We start from the raw sequence: 6,431 nt of genomic DNA, 5'->3' as shown, positions 1-6,431 counted from the left end.
TTGTACTTACCCTCTTTACCAATTATCTTCAACCTTTCCTTTCCCTTTTTTTTTCTTTTCGACCCACACTGATTAGGGAGAATCCTGAAGTCTAAAAGATCACAATCACCGTCGCTGAATTTAATTTGGGCTAGAAACGCTTATCACTAAGTGTCCTCAATACTGGGCGAGAGTAGTGTATATCCTCCATGTGAGCCTTCAATTTACTGTTGACTCCTGGCTGCTGCCTAGACTAGTCCCTATAGAATAGAGCCATTTTCTTTTAATGGATTGAATCTTTCTAAAATACAGTATTTTCAGAAGTTTTGGGGACAAATTTCTATAGAAATGGGTATGCTTTGAACATCTCAGCACTTTTTGCCCTCACCTCATTCATCAAAGCCCCACTTTTAGCTAAAAGAAAAAGGTGGAAATGCCCTCTTAATATTTTGACTCTTCGGAAGGGAGAAAATAGATATCAAAATATTAAGGATAGAAGAAATTTCACAAAGTTGTGCTGACCATAAGAAGTACCATATTGAATGTTTTTTTCTGTAAAAAAATGTAACGGGCCAAAAGATTACTACTATTTATAATCCCCATCTTCATTCGCAAAGATTATGGGGGGGGGGAACGGGGCAAACAGAGAAGAGGAAAGCAAATTTGGTAGCGATCTCCTATTTACATAATCCTGCCAATCTCTTCTGGTCTGATTAGGAGAGGTTTGTGTGTCTACTCAAAGGCAGAGAGTATAAACTCTCCATTAATGACCGTGTTTCAACTACCCAACCTAATAGTCACATATGACTGTGTGTTAAGTGTGGAAGTAAAGTTTCATCAAGAGTGAGATGGTAGAGTGTATGATCTCCAGAAGTTACTCAGGTCTTGTTTGTCTGTTATCCGGCTCTCTCTCTCTCTCTGAATAACAGGTGCAGAAAAATGGAAAATCTGGAAATCCTTTTGGGTTTTGGAGTCAGCAAAATGAAGCAGTCTCAGACTTTTGGGGCTGACTGCAAATTCAGGAATCCTCCCTTACCTTTACCCTTCCATTTTGCAAACAACGCCAGCCCTCCGCATTTGCTATCGGAGCCCCCAGAGCCCCCTTTGCTCATTAGCTGCGTGCAGTTCTATTAATAGACAGGGCTTTCCATGGAGAGGGATGTGAGAGAGCTCTGGACTCCCAGCCTGGATTGTTTGTATGGGGAGGCAAGGCTTCTTCTGCAGCTCTTGAAAGGAGCAGAAGATGCTCCTGGGAAAAGGGTGAAAACTAGCAATAAAAGCAGGTGGGAGAAGGAGCTGGGCCCTGGTGTTCTCTTTTCTAGTTGTTTCACGGTAGTCAATGTGCAGTTTCTTTCAGTATGTGGTAAACTGTGCTGGAGGCAGAAACGACTTAATAAAGCCAAAGGCAAATAGACCCTTGATACAATAATTATCAATGATTTTCTGGAAGTGTTTTCAATGCTTAAAGGTAAATTAGAATCCTCATCACCCAGAGCTGTGAATATACATTGTTTAATGTGCAGCCCCTTCTACAATCAATCGCTCATACAATGTTCTTTAAGAAGCTGGTGGAAGCAATTTGCATTTTACTTTTAATTTTACATTAAAAGCATTTAAAATAGTACTCAGGAGGATCCTTTCCTATAGCTCTGATGGAAATTTGGTCTATATTCAACAGCTGCTATGGCTACCAGAAATCATTTGGCACATTTGACTTTGGGACGTTCACACACACATTCGCACACATCAATTACCCTGACATTTTATGTAGATCGAATGATAGATTATCAAACAATTTCAAAATCAACAAAGTAGGTCCTTCTGTAAGTACAATATTCACCCGTGTTTGTTCAGGTTTCCCCCACCGGTTTCAACCACTCATGAACCTTCAAGTGAGTGAACACAAGCCAAAAATACTGACATTGTAATTTGAAGTGACATACACATAATATTTGCTTTTAAAATGAAGGAAGGGAAAGTAGATCTGTTTTATTTTCAAAATCAGTTGAGACATACACAGAATAGGCAGTGAATCATTTTCTATAATTGTATGAGAGAAACACTTTTTGGATTTACTGGTGTTTAGAGTTCACAGCACTTTGCTTAGTTGGGCACATTATAGGGTGGAGGGATTCGTTGCACCCATAACTCTCTTCCTGTGGCTATTTTGTCACCTCTATTTTTACTTCTTTATATCATAAGGTTGCTACAGCTTCCTTTTGCATTTGTTTGGAATCACTTTCCCTTAGGAAATTGGTGGCAAGTTTTTGAAATCTATGAATTGGTATACAGCTTTGTGATATCAATTAATTACTTTTGGGGGTAGGGGAGCTAAGCAGGACAGAAAATTCAGCTAATTTGAATCAAGTCATTTTACATCTTTCTCAATCCTATAGGTCTGCGCCATGCCTGAATATTGTTTAGAACAACAATAATAGCACTAATTATAATCAAAACAAGTAAGATTTAACAGAGTTGACAAAGTAGCTTAAAGTGACTAAAAAAATTTCTAGTCAATCCAAAATTCTATATTCAGAGGCATCTGCAATGGCTGGAACATAATTGGCACCAAATTCCCAAGTGGGGTGGCTCAACTTTAGCACCGCCTCAGCAGGAGCAGACCAGACGGAAAGAACAGATTTGACTTGAGCCCAAGAGATTCCCCCATCACTCACATGGGTTCATTAGTGCCTTTGTAGAACTGTACGTTTAAATTAAAAAATATTTGTACAATATGCCTTATTTTGTCTGGAGGAATTTTCATCATCTTTAACAGAGTTTGATATTGGCAGGATTGGGACTCAAATGTCTGACAAACTTTTCAATCCAATTGATTTTAAAAAGCAACTCATGCCTTCCTCTCAAATTATAATTATATTACTGTGTTTGTTATTTGTTTGCTATAGAAAACAAGAACAAAATTCACCACGAGTTTAATCCCAAAAGTTTGTTCCAAACTAAAACTGAATGCCTTTTTTCTGGTGTTGGTAGTAAAAAATACAACTTTCCTTGCGAATATATTCCCATGGTTCTCATACAAAGTCTCACTATTATTCAGCAGGGTTATCAGTATGAATATGCGCTTCAATACCATTATCTAGTAGCTCTCTGCTTCCAAAACTGTTCTTTTTTGCAGCAATGTTTTAAACAAGCCATAGATACTTCTACAATGAATACACACACCTGAATTAACTTTTAATTCTTTTCTTTTTGTAAACGATGTGTTCAGCTTTAGTCAGGAAGGTGGGGGTGTAAATGGAGGAAGTTTCAGTTCAACACATCAACTCATGAGGTTTTGTTTTGAGCGCACAGCATGCTTGCTCTCAGCCCCTTCCTTCTCCCCATCTTTCTTGCCAAAGAACTTTTGGCTGCCTTAAAATTGACCAGATGCTGCGGTAGTGTCAAGAAATTTCAGATAAAAACAATTTTATAAAACAGTATGTTTCTTCTGCTAAACTAGCATGTCAAGAAGTTTATGTTGGAAAAGATTACATTGCTTTAATACTCAGAATATTAGAGTGGCACAAACACAGCCTTTCTGATTAAGACTGAGGACAGAACAATGTTTTTTCTCTTCTGCAAAACTGTGTGTGTTAGGCGAGGGGGGGGGAGACGAGGAAGCATATTGTAAATTTGAAAAGCAGAAAGTAAGTAGAAGATAATCTCAGCAACCAGGAGCAAGGTTGAGTGTGTGCTTTTGGCACTCAAATTGTCTGTCATTATACAATACAATTGTGCCTGTATTTGATATACGTGTGTAAATAATCCCAGTATGATAGCATTTTCACCTTTGCTGGGGAGATGCCCAGTTTACAAGGGCTGCTTTCATTCCGTTTTTGTTTCATCTTCGGTTATGAACTAAGAAGTGGGAAAAGTTGCTTAGTAAGAGTCTCCCACCTGGACTTCGGATTTCAGAAGTCTGAAAAACAATGAGTTGAGACGGTGAACTCTTATTTTTGAAGAATGGTTATAGTAGTTCGTTTTTCACAATATTTTGAAACAGGCTAGAGAGCATAGATGAATATAAATCCCTTGCAGTGAGTCTTAATAATATTAAAAGAACGCACACTTATTCGTTTTCTGCGGTGGAAACAACTTTTCCATCAGCTTCACTTGGTCTGAGCGGCCTGTCCAAGGGCCACGAGTTCAAGGTACAGTCAACGGAAGCGCAGATGTGCAGTACTGTCAATCGTTCACCCAGAAAAGGGCTCCCCCAAAAGGAAGGCTCTTTCGAAAGAGTGCCACGGAATTCGGTGGCATTTTCTTCAGAATACATGAGTTCAGGGTGGTGAAGTGTCATGTTGTTCCCCCGGATCATACAGCAAGTGGGAAAACTCCATACATTGCATAGTGAAGACTGGTGGTTTTTGTTTTGAACTCTTTAGGTAAAAAACCTTGCACAGCAGCCAGACTTTTCTTTCTAGTTTATAACAGACTTTTTACATAGGGTGTAAATTTTGAACTGGTGCCTCTAAGACTTCTTCCTAAGACCTACTTCGGGATGCTACCAGGTTTTTTTTTTGGGGGGGGGGGCTTAGGCTACTTGTAGCTTTCTCCAACCCCTACCACAAGTACATTCATTGGGCTCAACTCCTAGCACTCCTTTTCGTCACGATCAGAGGCTGGGCATGTTAAGGTGATGGGAATTGGAGTCGAACATGACCGAAGCTATTCTTGGACGCCAGAGATGAGAGCGCCGCCGCTTCCTTCTTTCTCGTTCCTATAAAGCTGGCTGGCCATCGCTGCCCGGGGCTCTGCTGCGGTCCCGAATTCGCGGGCTTCGCTCTTGCCGCTGGGTTTCTCAGGAGCGGAGCGGTTCCTTCGCTTTGCTCTCTTTGAAGCCTTCTCCGCCTCTCGTGAACACTAATTGGGTAAGCAACTGACAGAAGTTAATAACGGCATAAGAAAAATGTCTCCGAGCCGGTGGCCAAACGAGGAGAGCCTTCTGGCGAATTGATTTGGGGCCTTCGGGGGCCTGGCTTATTTCACTGCAAGCATTAAAGTATTAATATTTTAGATGGGATCCGAGTCTATATTTTTTATGTCAGGCAATTGACGGACATTAAATTTTAATGAAATGATCTGCTAGCCAGATTTAGAAGGCTCGTTGTCGGCCCAAAGGAACAGAACCATTAGCCGGGAGGAGGTGGAGGGGAGAGCTTGGAAAAAAGGGGGATGTAGCCCTCTCACTAACAGGTAAATAATTAAAATGAAATGTTCCCCCACTAGGTCGGGACCTATTTGGAGAAGATTCGTGGGCGAACTGGGCAGGCCGCCGAAGGACCAAAGGGGAAGGCCAAGTCTCGACGGAGTCCGAAAGCCACGTAACTTCCCTGGGCATCTGGTGGCCAAACGAGCTGAGAGCTTAATGTCTACCTTTCGCTTCAGAGTTATTTTGGAGGTTTTTTATTCGTTTGTGGGAGATCCTGTGATAAAATCTACAAACAAGCAACCAGAAATTTGGAAAAAGAACAAGAAATGAGTGGCCAGCGATATCCTTCGGATGAAAATGGCTGAGGGAAACCAATTTTCATCCTTCGTCTGACAAATAGTTGATGCTGATGCGACAGCATCTTCTTCAGCATCCTTGGGAAGTTCGACTTGAAGCCATTTCATTCCTTGACTCAGAGGATTCCAGTGTTTAGAAGGAAGGGTACGAATTTAGAAAATAGGTTTAAAAACACGATCCCCTTCGTGGGCAAATTAGCGGTACGATTATATTGCTAAACTATATGTTTGTATAGTTTGATATGTTGCAGAATTAGACTTCTCAGTTAAAAATGCTGGAAGGATCCATCTGTTATTCAATCAGGTAATCTATCAACTGTTCATGGCATCGAATGTGATTATATAAACGCGAGTGTAATACATCCGATTTGCCCTTTCTGCTGAAAGCCTGTGAGCACTTAATCCATAATCTTTTCTTACGTGTAAAGGAAACTGTAATGTACCGTGGGTTTTTTCATTGTTTTCTTTGATGAAATATTCTCAAATATGCAGTGCGTTGAAATGGTCGAAAATATATGTAAACTTGAAAACAAGGTAGTCATCTTATATAGAGGCCTCTGGTCTCCTAACTGCTTTCCCCAACTGGGCCTATAATCCCATATGGCTTGCTGACACGGCCAAAAATTGGAATAATGAGAACTGCAGTGCAACTTATCTGCAGAAGCTAATTTATCTATGGAGGACACGGTTACTATAGAGATAAATACCCAATTTTAAGTTTTCTAGCTGTAGTAGCAGAAAGCATTCGATATGTACTGTGAGAGAGATGTTTTTGCTCCGAATCAAATAATCGGGCAGAAAATGTAATGGTGGTGACTAACCATGAACCCGAGTATGGGAACAAAAGATTCGCAATTCATTTTTTTGTGATTGTGAAAATATTTGGAATCCTTCAGAAATAATTTAAAATTAACATTATTCCTCCCTCCCGACCTGCGCTTAAT

Source organism: Thamnophis elegans, chromosome 10, assembly GCF_009769535.1.
Source record: "Thamnophis elegans isolate rThaEle1 chromosome 10, rThaEle1.pri, whole genome shotgun sequence".
Taxonomy (NCBI): domain Eukaryota; kingdom Metazoa; phylum Chordata; class Lepidosauria; order Squamata; family Colubridae; genus Thamnophis; species Thamnophis elegans.
This window is presented reverse-complemented; position numbering follows the sequence as displayed.